Consider the following 18,620-nt stretch of genomic DNA (forward strand, 5'->3'; position numbering starts at 1 on the left):
TGTAACCATACTGAACGTATCAAACACCACTACCATATGTCAAGAAGGAACCTTTTGATACAACCAATTAGCAACATTAAACTGGCTCAGCATTTTTCTGACAACCTGAAGAAGACTGTAAAACACTTCCGTATGCACTACCTCATGTGTTCACAAAGATCTTCAAAACGTGCTGAAAGACAGTGCAGTAGAGACAGAGGAGGGGGGAGGGGGGCTACACATTTCTTAGAGCAGCAGACATAAGGCCACATTTGTTAAAAACTAGTTCGATCTACTAAATATTTATAAAGAAAATTATTAACCTCTTTTTTTTATCAATGCCCTAATTATTTGTATTTACACGGTTTACATGTGTTGTCATATTCCAGGATTGTGGGATAGGTGGAAAATTAAGTTTTACTTGCAAAAGACTGAACACTTTCAAATTTAAAGGGCACAAGCAGCAAAAATCTGTTTTAAAGGGCCCCTCACCAGGTCTGGCCATTTTGAGTTGTGAAGTGTAATGCTTACATTGCGCGCTCACAATCTTGTCTGCCAAAAGTTGCATTGCTACACGCCGTGGAAAAAGCTGAAATTCCTAACTGAACGTCGTCTGCTCTTCTCGCGGGCACCGCGCTCCAAGATGGCGCAATGACGGAGGTGAAGGTCCACAAATAGTGACATACCTGCCAAGTTTGGAGAAATATCCGGGAGATCTACTCAACGGGGGGGGGTGGGGGGGGGGGGGGGGAGGTACTGTGATAGCAATTATATGGACACTGTCAGTGGAATTTTGCGGTCGCCGCTGATCTGTGCAGAGTCCAAACCGATAACATCGCTTACGCATCGTCTGTTTCACGTGCGAGTAAAAGCGCTAGGGACGAATGCGGTTGAAGCAGAGATGAAACGACCCGGCCATCACCGTCGCGCGAAGGGCACATGCGATAACATCGCTCCGCGTGCGAGGCCTGTCGTCGCTTGCTTGCCAGTTATTTCGTCGGGCAAGGGACCATAAGGGGCACTGTTGAGACGGGGACGGTCGCGAGCGCTGGCGAACGCGCTATCTCGAGAGACATCGGTAACTGCTACCCTTTTAAGTGCTGGGCTCTCCACTTAAAGCAGTACACTCAAACCTCATTATAACAAAGTTGCATCTGATACGAAAATAAGTTCGTTATATCCGAAAATTCGTTATAAATGTATATTTGTAACACTGTGTATATGACAAGACTATTCTTCATTTACCTCGTTATAACCGATAATTCGTTATATCCGTGTTCGTTATATCGAGGTTTGAGTGTAGTGACACAAAATTTTGAAGGCGAGATAACTTGTGGGATAGATTTGTGTATTAACGGCTGATTCGTTTGTGCATCAAATATTAACGGCTGATATAACCTATAACACATTTAGGATCAATTTTTAAATTGCGTGTAGCGCATCTGTACGCGAAACGTCCCACCTCGCGTCACGACATCAAACAACAGCCACCTGCATCACGAGCTTGTGTTGGTGCCATATGCGTTGGCAGCCCTGCGGCGCAAAGTGCACAGCTACTTCATGCGCAATGAAACTGAGTCGAACCTTTCTACCATCGTTAAAAAAAAAAAAAAAAGAAGAATCCTTTCTACTACCTGGCCAGACAACTTTGCTCATGTGGCCAGACAAAGCACTGGACGCGCGGGGCAAAAAAGGATTTTCGGGAGATTTTCCTATGACCCATACAACCGGGAGGAACGTTCAAAATCCGGGAGTCTCCTGGGTAATCCGGGAGACTTTGCAGGTATGTAGTGAGGATGGGCCAGCAAACCGGTCTGATTTTTTCATGGAATCGAAGGCATTGAATGCGCCAAGACATCAGACCACCTTGACGTCAGCCAATGCTCGATTATGTTCCATCTCAGTAGTTCCTGGCAGCGCTATAGAAGCTGCAGGACGCCAATAGGAAGGGCATGATGTGTTCATCTGCATCGTATATTACTGAACCTGCTTCCACTCCCTAGCAAAAATGCCAATAGGATTTCCTATTGGTCCAATAGGAAATCACTATTGGTTCTATAGGACATCTATTGGAGCTGTATTGGTTGTATAAGACTTCTATGGGTACCAATAGACACCAACAGCCACCACCTATTGGTGTCTTATTAGACCAATAGAAGTTGTATTGGTCAAATAGGGGCTGCCTTTTGGTGTCTTATTGGACCAATAGGAGTTGTATTGGTCAAATCGGTGCCGCCTATCGGTGACTTATTGGGCCAATAGGAGTTGTATTGGTCAAATAAGTACTCCTATTGGTTTCTTAATGTACTAACAGAAGATGTATAAGGCCAACAGGAGTTTTATTGTTCAAACAGCTACCGCCTATTGGTAGCTGTTTATAACATCTTATGACTGATTGAGCGCGTCGGACCCGATCCCGATCAAATTTCTTGATCATGATTGGCTATATTATACGCAAGCTGCAGACGGGATCAATTCACTTTTGATAAGTCTGATCCCGATTGAGCTAACTGCACACCGTGAGACACCGTGTGCAGTTAGCAACTCACGCGACTAAAAGAGTTATATAAAAAGGCTGCGTGTCGACCACGGCGGTACGGTGTCTCCGTACATGCCGTGCGGTAAACGGGCACTATAGTAAAACACGCTAAAGAAGAACTTGCGAAGGAATGGACAACACAGACACCACAGAATAATAATAAGGAAACCGCCATGAGATCACAACCGGCATAGAACCAGCCAGGTGACGAACAAAAAAAAAAAAAGTGAGACGGTGCGCGGCGTGGCGACGCTGCATGTGTGAACATTTTTTATTACACGTTCCTAATTAAGCAGGCTAAGCCATGTGCTAAGCTTTAAGATAAGCTTTGGATAATATGTAAAGTTTATAACTATTTATGCTAAGCAATATAAGTAGTGCTGTAAAGATACAGGAGAAAGAATTGTGGATCTGCAAACGCGACCGACCGTGCGTTTGGCGCGCCATCCGCGCTCGGCCGATACGAAGACAAGCCCAGCCTGCGGCCAAGCTAAGCCAAAACGTTGTGTCTGTCGCCATAGCGCGCGCTTTGTGTGATCTCGATGCTTCACGTAAGCCTGCTTACACGATGTTTGCTTTAGTGTGCTTCCGCGACGATAACGTGAAGACTGTGTTCAGCGTGCACCAGATGGAGACGTTCTGAGCCATAAATGTCTTGGATTTCGACCGATTTCGACTCTACAAAGTGGCACCAAGAATAATGGCAAGACGAGCAACAAGGCCCATGTGCTCCGATTGTTTGGTGAGTTGAGTGGGCATGGTAGTTACTCCTATTTAGTATTTATTTGATATCACCTTTTTTTGTATTCAAACTTGGGACGAAGCTGAAAGGTCGGGAAAACAAGTCCCTCGTCCTTTGTCTCCGGTATTTGATGACAGTGAGACCAGCAACGCCTCGATTGCAAGTCCACACGCTCTCAGAAGTTGAATGATTGAGCGCATATATTATTGCAGTTTGTTTTTGTGTTTGTCAGTATGCACAAAAAAACGTAGCATAGATTAGAGGTAAAGGACAGGCGCCCTGCTCATGAGTGTAGTTGGAGTCTCGCAAGCCCTTTGTAAGTATTTAAAACGTGCGTGTTAAGCCGAAAACGCGTTTATCGCCTCATAGTAAAACGCTCTAGTCGATGCTGTTTGTGTGTTGTAGTGCGCGCCAATCGGCTTATCATACTTGTTCGACATAATGTCACAATAACCACAGAAGGCCACATGATAATTCATTATACAAAATGTGCATAGCATATGTACTGCACTGGTGCGATTTTTTATTTCATATTTTTTTTATTTTTACATACTGCAGCCCAATTAGGGCTATCGCAGGAGTGGGTTTATTAATGTTGTTGGCTTAATTGCATAAGCACGTAACATGCAGCACGTGTGTTATATCCAACTCATTGCAGCCTGACTGCTGTGTTGGGCTTGCAACGATATGGAATCTAGGCTGCCTTTACTACTGTCTTACATATTACCGTTGCCTCATCGTGAATCTACCCTAGCTTAATTTATTTCATGCCATCTTTAAGTTGAGATTTAGTGGCATGCTCTAGTATGATAGTCGCACCACCACCGTGAAAAAGAGCACGTCACAGATAGTAAGTGATTATTGAGTTTGCTGTAATTTAAGGACGAGTTTGCAGTTCATTCTTGGGTACAGCTCCAAAAACACAGGACGCAAGCGTGTAAACGGGATAAGGTGCTGCTTAATTTTTAAAAAAAATTTGCCCCTTTCTTTTCCTTCCTTTTTTGCCGCAAAATTTTGCCGATATACTGTTTTCTTCCACGCAATAAGCCACAGTTGGGTGTGTAATATTTCACTCAGTTTTTTGCTATAGTTCAGCTCCTGCAACATTGTGAACATGTGCAGTGAATTAAGGTCTAGATAATTTCTCACTGTGCCGTCTACTTTCTATACATTGCTTTGAAGGTAAACTTTAATTAAACATGTGTTACTGTTTTCCGATTTCATGGCTCTGTTTATTTACAGAATCTTTCAGGCACTTCCTCGAGTGCGGATGAGGCCCGCAAGATCGCCAACATCATCAAGGGCCAGAAGAAGCACTTGTAGTTTTGATTATGAGAATATATTTGAACATATGTCTCATTCATCCACTGTGATTATCATTGCAGGGGCGCTGCCACAGTGTGGGCCTTCTGCATGACGACAAGACACCCATAAAACACTTGCGCAAGACTAATTCTACTGGGGCTGAGAAGTGGGCAAATACAAAACTAATACAATGCCATCAGGCAAATACAGAACCAATAGGCCAATATAATTCCAATTGGCTAATAGAGAACCAATACACCAATATAGGTCCAGTAGGCTGATATAGAACCAACAGACCAATAGCCAAATACAGTTCCAATAGACCTATAGAACCAATAGACCAATAGGTGTCAATAACCCAATAGGCTATTGGTTTTTCATTGGGAATTTTTGCTAAGGCTGATCATTTCAGTATTACAGGCGGCCCTCAGCCTAATTCAATGTTACTTTTCCGGGATGTTCTAATTTTTTTTACTTGCTCCCAACAACGCCGTAAGAAGCGTGTAATATCAAATCTCTTAAGCCAACTGGTCCAGGTTTTGATCTCAAGCTTATGTCGAAAGAAATCTCACCTGCGTTAGCACATGTAATAAACAGAATAGTTAAAGATGGGATCTTTCCTAATAGCCTCAAAACAGGTGAAGTTATCCCAGTGTTTAAAAAAGGTGACCATAAGCGAATGAGTAATTGTGCCTTCTCCATTCTGTCTTTCCTTAGTAAGGTGGTCGAAGAACTAATATACAGTTGCCTAGCAAAATATTTATCCAAATTTAACCTTTTTACTCCTGATCAATTTGTCTACTGAATTAGCACTCTTGACTTTTACTGAGGGTTAAATCAGCCATCAACCAAGGCCTTTTAGTCGGTGCGTCTACTGGCCATCATATTCTTTTAAGTAAACTTGAATCGTACAGAATTTCAGCGCTGCCTTTAGAATTAATTCCCAACTTTCTAACAGACCAAACGTATAGGGCCCAAACTGACGGTGTCCTCTCTTCATCTAAATTAAAAATACAGTGTAGCCCATTCATAACGAACCCACTTACAGAGAAATAGCGGTTACAACGAAGTGATCTTTATTTCCCGTCCCAATTTCCGCATTTTCAATGCCTTTTAAGTCCGATGTCTTTTAAGTCCACTTTAAATGCGGGTCTTAGAATAGTAAAAAATGGACAGAAAATCAGTTTTGAGAAAAACGCATTTTAGGCATGTTTGCACCCCTAAGCAGCTGCCCTCAAAATATTATCGCCGATTTCGCCCGGGAAATGGGTTAAAACGATTTCGCCCGGGAAATGGGTTAGCCGCAAAATGCATCTCAACAGGCAAAATTTGTTCAAAATTCCCGCGCGCGCCGCGGGCGCAGCAGCTGTCTGATCGCCGCTATCTTTGGCTTGTTTTGAAGCTGTTTTCTTTGTGTACATTTTGCGGCGTTTCAAAATGGCGTCGCTGCAACAGAACGGCCGCTATCGGCGCTTTTCCGAAGGGTGGTTGTAGAACGCTCATTGGCCAGAGCGCGCGCGCGCGAGGCGAGCCCCTTCTCTCGCGCCTCCCATTGGTTGGCGCAACCCGAGGCGGCCATTTTGTTTTTGTATTTTTGTTCTGCGCTCACGGCTGCCGTGTTGCCGGTGTCGTGTGCTCGTGTGTTGTTACAAGTGCCATCTTCCTCTGCTTACGCTCGCGTTCATGCGGCCCGCCAACACACAGTTACCTTATTTTGTGCTGGCACATCCGGAGATTCTCGTGTAAATAAGACGCGCCAAGCGTACGAGGGCGCGATGCCGAAACTACTTGTCGCTACCGGAGCGTCGAGTCTACGAGAACCGCCCGGTTCCCCTTGGTCAAGCAGCAGCCATCGGATCATTAGGCTACGCTTCAGTGGCATTCGAAACGGCGTTCGTATGGCATACTATGCGGGATTGCCGAGTGCGCGGGAAATACGGCGACGGGAGGAGTGCTCGGCATCGCAGCGCGCAACGAAGCAACGCAAGTTCAAGCCGTTGGATGTTGGTGAACGGCGGCAAGGAAAATGGCACAGAATTTATCCGCGTGGACTTATCCGTGATAAAAACGTTCTTTGGGCTTGTGCTTCGTTCCGAGTTCGGCTCAAGCAGTGACCTTTTTCAAGGCAGAGGGTATAGGCTGCTTTCAAAGCCTGTGCTTCATTATCATAGGTGCGACTCGCGCGAGAAGCGTTTCTCGTAGAAGGCAGCTGGTGATAGTGGTGCTAAGATAATTAATGTCATTTGAAGTGAAATGCATTAAATTAGGGCCACAAATACTGTCGACAAGGGTGCAACGGTAGTCGCTTCAACCACGACCTGACAGAGCAACACCGAAATTGCAGAGACGCCGTGTTACACTTTGGGAAATCTATTTGTGCTCCACAGCCTTGAGAAGGTTAAAAACTGACATTGGAAGTTGCAAAAGGAGCACTTATACAGTAGTGACACCAACCACAGACTTTCAAAATTACACAAACCAGCAGGGGACCCCGAGTACAGCCCTTGCCTGCTGTTGAGCCAAGTGCTATTGCTGGACAATAATAACTGATTTTTGGTTTAATAAATAACCCACGTGCTTTTTAGACTTAATCTCTCTGTCTATTTTATTTGCCTGTTGCAAAGCCATATTCATAGACAAACTTTGTATTTCTTTAGCTTGCAAGGAATTGCTACAGGCCTATGAATTGCTAAAGGTGGAGTTTATCACTCTGGTACTGGGTGCACTATGTGGCTTTATAAGAAGATTTTGCCAGTACATTGGCAGGTCATGGTCACATATTTGGTATGGCTGTTCTCGTGAAGAAGAAACCTATCAAATGATATAACCACTAGTGCTGTGGCTGCACTTCCACAAAAGTTACAGTTGTCTGAAACTTCAAATGCATTTTTCTCAGTTTGATATTTTTGATCAACGCACTCAGCCTTACGGGGTTTTTTTCCATGTTGTTGCTGAGTAAAAATCACAAATTTGGTATCATTTTACTCGTATGGAAACGATCTGGGGGGTGATGCTATTTGCATTACTCTAGCACCATTTTACAAATTTTAATTAAAGATACTAATGAGAGTGAATCAGAAAAAATAACCACCAGTGAGTGTTCGTCTGTTTTCTGACCTTCACAGGGCTCTCAAGGGAATGAAAATAGCATCACCCCCTACAGCATGATCTGGGCATTGGGCCCATGCACTTACATATTGGTTTTAGTAGGTCGAAATTGCCTAAAAGCCCCGTAAGAATGTCATGAGTAAAGGGGCACGGGGCGCGTGCCGGACAGCGCAAGGCGTCGATGGTGTGCGGGGAATGGAAAAGTACCCGATGGTGTGCACCCCCGCCACGTCGACGCAAGCCATTGGCCGGCGAAAGGCGCGTGCCACGCGACCCGAACTGAGGTGCGGAACCCCAGAGGAACGAGCAGGCATTGTTCGGTGGAGTCGTCGAGGAGCAAGGTGGTGCAGGCCAGCGTCGCGTCCGCGACGGGAACGCAGGGCTGAGTTCTGCAGGCAGCATTGTGCATGCCCCGGGAGGGTGGCCGTCGACCTCGGGGTCTACCGAGCGAGGCGTCCCGGGCTTGCGGCAGCCTCATCACGCAGTTCTCGTGGTACCTGCGGCACTACCAGAGCTCGGCAAGACGACGGCGACCCACCGACAATCACCGGGTAGCCACGTCGACAGTTGGATCCCGTGGCACTGAGGAGAGGCCGACAGTTAGGCCTAGCTGGGAGGGACCGGTGTTCTCAACGGAGAACGAGGCGTCGGCAACGAAGATGATCAGCGAGGCGTCTGAGCACCGACGACGGCCCTGAGACGTCGGCAGGAGCTGCGACGACGGGACAGCGCGTCTACTTTGGAACTGGATCAAGTCAGCGGACTCCACGAACGGAGTAAGAACGTTCCATTAGTAGCGCGACTGACTGAGAGGCCATAGTGGCCAGACTCTCGAGTAGAAGGAGCTAGACATAGCTCGAATGTTTGTAAGGTTAGTTAGCGCGCGTTAAGGGGAGACGCGGGTCTTGGAACGGTCAAAAATGGTCAAAAAATCGATTTTTCGCAAAGCTTATTTTCGAGGCGTTTGTACTTCTGAGCACCTACTCTCAAATTGCTAACGCTAAATTCGGTCGGGAAACGCGATAAAATCGGCTTTCAAAGCACCCCGGCAGCACTAAAATGTCCCCAAAAGGACGAAATTTGTTCGAACTTCCCGCGCGCGCCATGAGCGTTGCAGCGGGCCGAGCGCCGCCATCTTGGGCTAGATTTGAAGCTGTTTTCTTTGTGCACATTTTGCGCCATCTCAAAATGGCGTCGCTCAAGCAGAACGGCCGCCGTCGCGGGTTTTCTGAAGGTCGTTTCCAGGCCACTGATTGGCTCTCACGCGGCGCGCTTTTCAAGCGCGCCTTTCCGAGTCTCCCATTGGCTGGCGCGACCGACACGTCATTTTTTTTTTCTTTGTGTTTGGTTCTCCGCCGTGGCTGTCCGTTTGTGTGCGCCTGCTTTTGCGATCGTGCGTGTTTCTCGACGGACCGTGTCTACTTTGTGCCGGTAGTTTTTCCACGCGATCGAGATGCCTGGAGACTCTCGTCTGAAACCATCGACGCAACGAGCTTTTGGAAGCCGTGAAAAACGGGCTTGGAACAAGAAGGCGCCGGCTACAAGTGCACCGTCGGCAGCGGAGTTGGAGTCGCGGCCGGACCCTTTGGACCTGCCGGGAACTTCAACTGACGACACCGTGGGACCAAGTTCGACTAGCGAAACACTTCGGGTTGATGCCGCGTACTACTCAACGGCGGAGCAGGCGCAGCGAGTTGAGAGATCGGCGCAAACGAAGACCGTTCTGTCTGGAAAGTCGGCTACCCAGCGCAAGTTCGACCTTCTTGGAGTAAGCGCGGAGTGCCAGACCGGTGACGCCGGGACCGATTTTTTGCTCGTCGATATGAAAGTTTTGAATAACTTTTTTGCACAAGCGAAGTGCGACAAATGCGACGCAAAAAGTCTCAGCGTGAGGAAGGCAACGGACAAGGAGTACGGCCTTGCGGTAAAGCTTATTTTTTCTTGCAGCAGTTGTGATTTCGAGAAGAAGCAATTTTCTTCTCCGAGAGTGAGCGGAACTGCCACCATCACTCCCTTCGAAGTCAACATGAGGGCCATGAAGGGGATACAGATGATAGGCAAAGGTGTTACTGCCCTTTCGGACTTTTGTGCGTGTATGAACCTTTCGCACCGAGGCTTGCACCACAAGACGTTTCAGGGACACCTAAAAAGTTTAGTGAAAGCCTGCGAAAACACAGCGACTGAAAGTGAAGCTGCTAGTGTGGCAGTAATAAAAGAGCTGTATACAGACTTCCTGAACCCCATAGGGAACATCGATGTTGTGTTCGACGGCTCATGGATGACGCGAGGTCGGAGCTCACACATAGGTGTGGGCTGCATCATTGAGCTCTACACTGGCCTTGTAATTGACCATGTTGTTTACTCAAACTTTTGTCTCGGCTGTGCCCTGGGACCACAGCCGCAAGACGAAGGGTACACCGACTGGCTGGCAACCCACGAGTGCCAACGAAACATCGAATGCAACTCTGGCCGCATGGAAGTAGAGGCTGCGCTGACCATGTTTCAGAGGTCCTGGGCCAAGCATGGTCTGCGCTACACGACTGTGCTCTCTGATGGAGACAGCCGCACTTTTCATGCCTTGTCCGAAGCCGAGGTGTACGGCTTTATCCAAATAGACAAAAAGGACTGCATCAACCATGTCCACAAGCGAATGGGTGCAGCTTTACGGAACCTTGTGGACAAAAAGAAGGCTCAGGGTGAGTCTCTTGGGGGTAGAGGAAAGCTCACACAAGAGAAGATCAAGAAGATCGCGAATTACTACGGATATGCCCTGAGGAGCAATATCAATGACGTGCCAGCTATGAAGAGGGCAGTCGAAGCTACACTGCTGCACATGACATCGACAGATGATGCACCAAAGCACTCAAAGTGCCCCGAGGGTGCTAGCTCTTGGTGCAAGTACAATAGAGCCTTGGCCAATGGGGAGAGTCCACCTTCACACAAGAAATGCCCTGCCGGCTTGTGTTGGGGCTGCTCTGGAGCCAGTCTTTGCGAGGCTCAGTGATGAGAGCCTGCTGGCACGGTGCTGTGAAGGGAAGACCCAGAACGCGAGTGAGAGTCTTCATTCGGTCATCTGGACCCAAACTTCAAAGAATGGGAACGCTTCGCTGGAAAGTGTGAAGCGAGCTGCCGCTGAGGCTGTTGCCATCTACAACCAAGGAAGAAGGGCAACCAACGAGTCCATTGCTGCAAGTTTGGGCTATATTGCTGGGGATTGCCTTGTTCGACGAAGCCTAGAAAAAGACTCTCTGCGTTTACGCAAGGCAAATGCAACTCATCTGAAGAGCACCAACACAAAAAAGACTCTTGCAAGGAGACACAAAACGGGTGCAACTGAAGATTACAGTCCTGGACTACTTTGAAGGTATTCTCTCAAGCATAGCAACCTATTACCCAGGGTAACATGCTGCCTAACATCTAGAAGGTTCTTCCTAAAGACTGAAAAGACATGAGCAGCCAGTCGCTTGAGCCTCATACCCCATGGCTTTTCCAGAACCCCCCAGCCGCTTGTCATGGTGGGGTTTTGATCATGCTTTGCACATTGGAAAATTTTTTTAGATATGATTCCTTGGGTGGAACAAGACACTTTCTGTTTTGTTTTGAAGGGAAACAGATGGGGAACATGTGAATAAAATTTATGGTTAAAGGTTCCTTTTAGAAATTTATACAGTGCGTGTCAATCTTCAAACGCGATTTTCTCAGCTTCACATTTTTTGCCAACTTGACCAGCCTTACGGATCTTTTCATTATGTTTTTGTAAGGTAATTTTGATAAATTTTATACCGTTGAATTCGTAAGAAATAGGACTGTGGAGCTATGCTATTTTTTTGTGGCTAAGATGAACATATGAAATTTTGTGAACAATAATGTGAGCTAATTGCATTTCAAGATTACACAATGTCAATACAATTGAAAGTTCTTATATGATGATATATCTCAGTGACAATATAAATAGCATAGCTCCACATGGCAGGTCTTTGGCTACAGCTGCATCTTAAACAGAACCTAAAAATACTGAGGGAAAGTGTCTTAATGACCCGTAAGAAATTACCTAATTAGATTTCACTTATGCTCTCACAATTTGATAACTAATTGAAGTACATGAAAACTAATTATATTTTTGAAAACAGGAGGAAGAAATACATATACACACCCAATTTCATTACAATATCTCCAATAATAAAACTTTTCGTTTCGAGACCAGTGTCTCCCCTTAACTCTGCATTTTTGCACTTGTTACTTTTTATTGTAAATTTTGAGTGCGTGCGTGTTCATTATTTTGGTTTGCCGTGGTGTGTGCGATAAAGATTTGTTTGCAGGGCCACCACGGTGTCTCCCGACTTTCTCTTTTTCTCTCCCAACTCCATTCCGACATTGCAAGCGCTCCCGAGATACGTGACAAAGAAACAGGCACTAATTATTTTTTCGAACCTCGAGATCTTTTGAACTAGTGCAGCTATTAAAAAACTAATTACAGATTTGAAATCAGCATAAAAAAACTGGTCAAGACAGTGAAGTTTAGTTCATATTGACTCAAAAATAAAGAAAAAATTTTAGGACCCACGTTCCCCCTTAAAGGGGTCATGAACCACTTTTCCAAGTAATGATCTAATGGCCTCAGTATCGGAGTGTACTGCCTCCCGAATCGATTGCCGCAAAAATTTCTCGAATCCGTCAAGAATCAGCGGAGTTACGGGGGTTTGGCGCACGCTCCCAGCGCTTTCTCTCTTTTCTCGTGCCGACGAGCGCACTGGAAGCTAGACAGGGAGGGATGGCATGGGGGAAAGAAGTTACGCCAGCGCGCGTCATGAAACGCGATCGCTCTCCCGCTGTGATTCGCTTGCGCGAGTGCGGCGCCGGCAAGTGGCGGCATTCCGCGGCAAGAAGCGCATCTGATCCGAACGCCGCTCTCGATTTACGTCGGCTATCGGCCAATAAGCATGCTATATCTCTTGCGACGTACAGCGGACAGACGCCCCGCCCACCGACGAGAGTGAGAACCGGCCTCTGTTTGAAAAGAGGGTGCCTGGGGAAACGGCAACTTCGCGCTCCGCTTGTGGCCATTACGCGGCGCGCACGACTGTAATATTTGGCAGAGCAGTTCATAGCCGTGTCAGCTTTCCGCAGGATGTGTTTTTTCAATCAGCCCAAGGGGTGCTTCATGACCCCTTTAAACGAAGTAAAAAAATGCGACTCAGCGGATATAGCGAGGTTTTTTGTCGAGAACAACAAAAAAAATCCATCAAACCACCTTTCGAGTTTTCGCGTGAATCAACTAGGCCGAAAAACCGCCAATTCTTGGCTCCCGGCAGCCGCGTCGCCCCACTCGGCTCGAAAGCTTGCTTCAACGCACCACACGGTCACCCGGTAGCCGTCTCGCGAACGCTTCCCATTCTTTTTTCCAGTGCCAGGCGGGCCGACCGCCGCGATCTTATCTCGTTTCACGGCCTACTCCTCTCTTCAGAGAGGAGGTCGTGGGGGCAGCTTCAGAAACTTTGCGACCGCTTTAGACAGATTCCGCTTGTGGCGCCTCATTTTGGTGAAAAAGCGAAGCAAGTTGGTGCGCTCCTAAATTGCTTTTCTTCCACGGCATGGCGCCAACAGCTAGGCCTGCCTAAGCCTGGCTGCGGCACTCCGCCAACGGCTCCGCGCAAACCTGTCGCACGCAAAGCCGTTCTTTCTTTCGCGGTGTTCAGTCAGTTCAGTCAGCAGAAGCAGCCGTTCCGTTCGCACATGTGCTGTGTCTCTGTTCACAGGTGAAAAGTGGATTATCGCAGCGCGCTTGGACTTGACTACGGTTGAGCAGCAGAAGCATTCGTTCGCTTGTGTTGTTTCACTAGTGAAAAGTGGATTATCGCAGCGCGCTTGGACTTGCCGCAGTTGCAGCTAGGCCTGCCCATGTGAATCGGCGAACTTTACGACAGCAGACATCGATGCTGTTGCAGCGGATGGTGCCGCGGCAGTGACAAGCTTGGGGCAGCTGTGGGAGGCCGCGGACAATGCAAGCCTTGTCCCAAGCGGGTTGGATTATCTGGACTTTGCCCTGGCGGATCAAGACCTCGTCGCAATGGAGGAGCTCACCACCGATGAACTCGCCGCTAGCATCTCCGAAAAGGGAACGGCCGCAGATAGCAGTTCCTCGGACGGCGAAGGTGACGACGTTGGTGCGCCTCAGCCTGGGACTGCCGGAGCAGCTCTCGCAGCTGTAGACACGCTGCGTATGCACTTGTGCACCGAACCGGGCAGTTGCGATCTGATGGACAACGTTGAGCAACGTGTTCTGAAACGCGCGCTCGCGAAACGCGTGCAAGGGACCCTTGATCGCTTTTTTCAGAAAGTGTAAATAAATTATTTTTCTTGGTCTGCATAATGTGTGATTCTTTTTAGAGTCCAGATATAGCGAAAAAGCGGTTATAGCGAAGTAATTTCAGATTTCCGCCAACCTCGTTATAACTGGGCTACACTGTATAGGTGTTCCTCAGGGATCAATACTCAGGCCACTTTCATTTCTTATATCCATCAATTATTTGCCACAAGAAACTCATGTGCACTGTCTTCTTTATGCTGATGACATCACCATTCAAGCACCCAATAAAAATTCTCGTGCACTGCAGGATGAACTTAATGCAGCCCTAGCAAAGGTTTTCATGGTGTGCACAAAATAAGCTAATAATTAACCCCTCTAAGACAACATTTATGGTATTCAATTCTTCAAAAAACTTTGCACATTCATTCCGCTGCAGTGTACCTAAATAATGATGCAATTGCAAGATCCGCATCTGCTAAATATTCTGACGTTATTATAGATGAGAATCTAAAATTCCAGTGCCATACTGAATCACTTATTCAAAAAATCTCATTTGGTATTCACATCATCATACGAACTTTTTTTTCATCAAAGCATTTTCCTGTATTTATATCATGCATACATACACCGTCACCTCTCATAATGCCCATCATCTAGGGGTAATACATACGCCACACATCATCAGCTGAAAGTTTTGAAAAAGCAGGCATTAAGATTAATTGTATTCCAGTCTCATACATCTCCCTCTGCTCCCATATTCCGTTCCCTAAATGTGCTACCTTTGCGTACATTGTTCAGTTATAGGCATAGGTCGGCAAACTCACTCATGAGTCGACTCACTCAGACTCACTCAAACTCAGACCGGGCCGTGAGCCTGAGTGAGTCCGGGTGAATAATATTTTGGTGAGTGAGTCCGAGTGAGTCCGGCTGAAGAAAATTTTAGCGAGTCTGAGTCCGAGTGAGTCCAGTTGAGGAAAATATTGGTGAGTCTTGTGTCCAAGTGAGCCATAAGCGCAAAATATATTTTTTGAGTGAGTCCGAGTGAACTCCACCTTTTGTTGCAGACTTATGGTCCTATCTACTCATCTTCAAATTACTATCAGCCTTATATCGGCTTGCGTTTACAGTAGAATCTCGATGATACGATCACGGCTAATACGAATTTCGGGATGATACGAATTTTTCTGTGGTCCCGGCCAAGGCCCATTAATTTACAACGTGCTTGAGTACGGTTGTTACGAACTGATTTTTGACCCGCGTCGTTTGATACGAATAAACGCCGCCCCACCCAACGCAACGTTGGCCCCACCGACGGCCGCGGAAGATAGCAGCGTGCACTTACGGCGCTGGAATGCGTGCGGCGCCGCCGGTTTGGCACGTTGCCAGCGCCGCCGGCGAGCAGCGCGCGACAGCCTCCAAAATCTGCGCGTATCGGAGGCCGGAGTGTGCCTTTTGCTTTCTCTTGAAGATTACAGATGGCGATGGCCACGTTTTTTTTTTTTTTCTTGGTGCGGAGGCAGGCCGGCAGGCGGAGACGCCGGAGAGGTAGAGGCACGGCCCGCGGGAGCTTCTTTCTTCTATGCGTGCCGTCGGACGGAGTGGTTGTCGTTGCTGTGCTCGAGCCCGCGTTCTTGCTTTGTTGTGATTGTGCCTTTTTTGCCGAGTGGCAGCAAGCTATGTCTCGCAAGCGGAAAGCCCTCTCCTTTAAGGAGAAACTGGACATTCTTCGAAAGGTCGATGAGGATCCCAAAAGAAAACGGACGGAGTTGGCTAAGGAGCTAGGCCTCGCAACGTCGACATTAAGCACAATTGTTGGACAGCGGGACTCAATAATGAAGATTGTGCTTTCATTCAACGTCAACGCGAGGCAAGCGAAGACAGCCCAACACGTGAAGCTTGAAGAAGCTCTTCTGACCTGGTTTAAGGAGGTTACTGCAGCTGGTGTGAACATCGATGGCAAAGTGTTGCGTGAGAAAGCCGACGAGATCGCACTTGCTCTGCGCATCGACGGATTTCAGGCCTCAGGTGGGTGGCTGCACCGTTTCAAGACGAGACGCGGTCTCGTTTACAAAAGCGTCTGTGGGGAAGCGAAGAAGGCTGACGAGACCGTTGTTAGCGACTGGCTCGCGAAGCTGCAGTCACTCATCTCTGGGTATGAGCCTCGTGATGTTTTTAACGCAGACGAGGCTGGCCTGTTTTTTAACCTTCAGCCTGAGAAGAGCCTTTGCTTAAAAGGCGAAGCGTGCCAAGGAGGCAAGAAAAGCAAAGAGCGAATAACGGTGCTTTTGTGCTGTAACGCCGACGGGTCGGAGAAACTTAAGCTGACGGTAATTGGCAAATCCCAAAAGCCTCGGTGTTTCAAGCGCGAGAGCCATTTGCCGTGCGTCTATCGCGCAAACAAAAAGGCGTGGATGACGGCGGCCCTGTTCGAAGAATTTCTGTCGCTCCTTGACAGAAGGATGGCCTGCAAGAATCGGAAGATTGTTTTGATTCTGGACCAGTGCGCCGCCCACCCGAGGCAAGTAACGCTTCAAAACGTCAAACTGATCTTTTTGCCCGCGAACACGACGACGCACCTGCAACCGCTTGACGCTGGAATAATAAAAAACCTCAAGCATCATTTCAAGGGCCTTCTTGTGCGCCGCCTACTTGCCAATATTGACAGAAAACACGAAGGCGACCTGCGGATAAGCCTCCTGGACGCCATCCATTTTATCGCTATGGCTTGGGATCGAGTAACGCCGACTACCATAGCAAACTGCTTTGCGAAATGCGGCTTCTTCAGGAGTTCCGAAGAGGTGCCCTCAGAGCAGGAAGAGCCAATTGAGGGTTGGGAACTGCTTGATGCTGGGTGTACAGCTGAAGACTTCTGCACGGCGGATGACAACCTCGCCACTTGTGGTGCGCGCACGGTGGAGGATATTGTTGAGGAGGCCACATGCGAGGTTGCCGATTCCAGCGATGATGGCGACAACATAGACGAGGGCGATGGTGAAGGACTACCACCGGCGGCTGAAACGCTGCACGCGCTCGACGTCCTGAGGCGTGCTATGGCCGCTGATGAAATCAGCGACGACACGTGCACGCGTTTTTACGGATTTCAAAGAAGTCTGCTGAGTGACTTCGCGAAAAAAAAGAAGCAGAAAGACATTAGAGATTTTTTCTGCAAGAAATAAATGTTTTTTTATGTGTTCCTAAAAATGAGTTTGCCTCTGACTGTTAATTTAGCTAGTTTTACATGTGTTTCGGTGATACGAATTTCGGCTAATACGAATATTTTTCGTGACCCCGCGGGATTCGTATCATCGAGATTCTACTGTATATGCCGACTGACGATGGAAAAGAAGGCTGCTATTATCAGGCAAGTTCGAAGTGGCCAGTCACAAGCGGACGTCGCAAAGCAGTTTGAAATCTCGAAGCAGATGATATCAGACTACCAAAGAACAAGGTGAGGATTCTAGCGGCTGCCAAGAAGTCAACTGGATCGCGACTGAAGAATGTCAGCCAAGGTGCCCACCCAAAACTTGAACAACCTATCCTCATATGGCTGAAAGCCACGATTGCCAGACAGGTGCCGGTGTCCAGTGATGTTCTAAAAAAAAGCAGAAACCCTGGTGCTTCAGATGAATATTGAGGGCTGTAAATTTAGCGATGGCTGGGTCCAAAATTTCAAGAAAAGAAATGACGAGCTTTAAGAAAATGTGCGGCGAGAGTGCCGCAGTCAAGCAGACGGCTGTTGAAAGTTATCGCTGTGGTCGGCTACAGTCCCTGCTCCAGCAGTTCGCGCCGGAAGATACGTTCAACTGCAACGAAAGCGGGCTATTTTATAAGTTGTTACGCCAAAAAACCCTTGTTTTCTCTGGGGACCTTTGCCACGGGGGCAAACACAGCAAAGAGCGACTTACAGTCCTTGTCGGCAGCAACATGCTCGGTACTGAAAAGCTTCCGATGCTGGTTATTGGAAAATCGAAAAATCCGAGATGTTTCAAGGGAGCGCATATTCCAGTGTTGTACGAAGCCAAGAAGAAGGCGTGGATTACACAGAAGCATTTCGAAGAATACATTCGGAAGCTGGACAAGAAGATTGAGTGGCAAGGATGCAAAGTTCTGATGTTAGTGGACAATTGCACTGCACATGGCCACGTCAAGGACCTAAGAGCTATGCATTCCTGCCGCCAAACACGACATCAATATTACAGCCCATGGACCAAGGGATTATCCGGGCTCTCAAACAGCTATACCGAGCGCGCGTGCTTAGTCGCATGGTCCTATGCGTGGACAGTGGCAAAAGCTACACCATTGACTTGCTGTCTGCTCTCGTCATTCTTTCAGACGCATGGCAGGTGGTTACCGAGAACATAATCCGCAATTGTTTCCGCCATGCGGGTTTCGCAATCAGACATGAAGCGCCGTCATCATCTGATGATAACAGCAGTGAATCTGATCAACCCTGTTCATCTGCTGCTGACCTCATTCAACATTTGCGCACTGCAGGCGCTGTTCCCACGGAAGTGACACTGGAGAAGTTCACTAACGCTGACAGTGAAATGGAGCTCTGTGACGAACTTACGGACGACGAAATAGTTCGCCAAGCGCTAGAAGATGATGACTCGGGCTCTGACAATGAGGAACCAGTGACT

The sequence above is a fragment of the Rhipicephalus sanguineus genome, chromosome 1 (assembly GCF_013339695.2).
Source record: "Rhipicephalus sanguineus isolate Rsan-2018 chromosome 1, BIME_Rsan_1.4, whole genome shotgun sequence".
In the NCBI taxonomy this organism is placed as follows: Eukaryota; Metazoa; Arthropoda; class Arachnida; order Ixodida; family Ixodidae; genus Rhipicephalus; species Rhipicephalus sanguineus.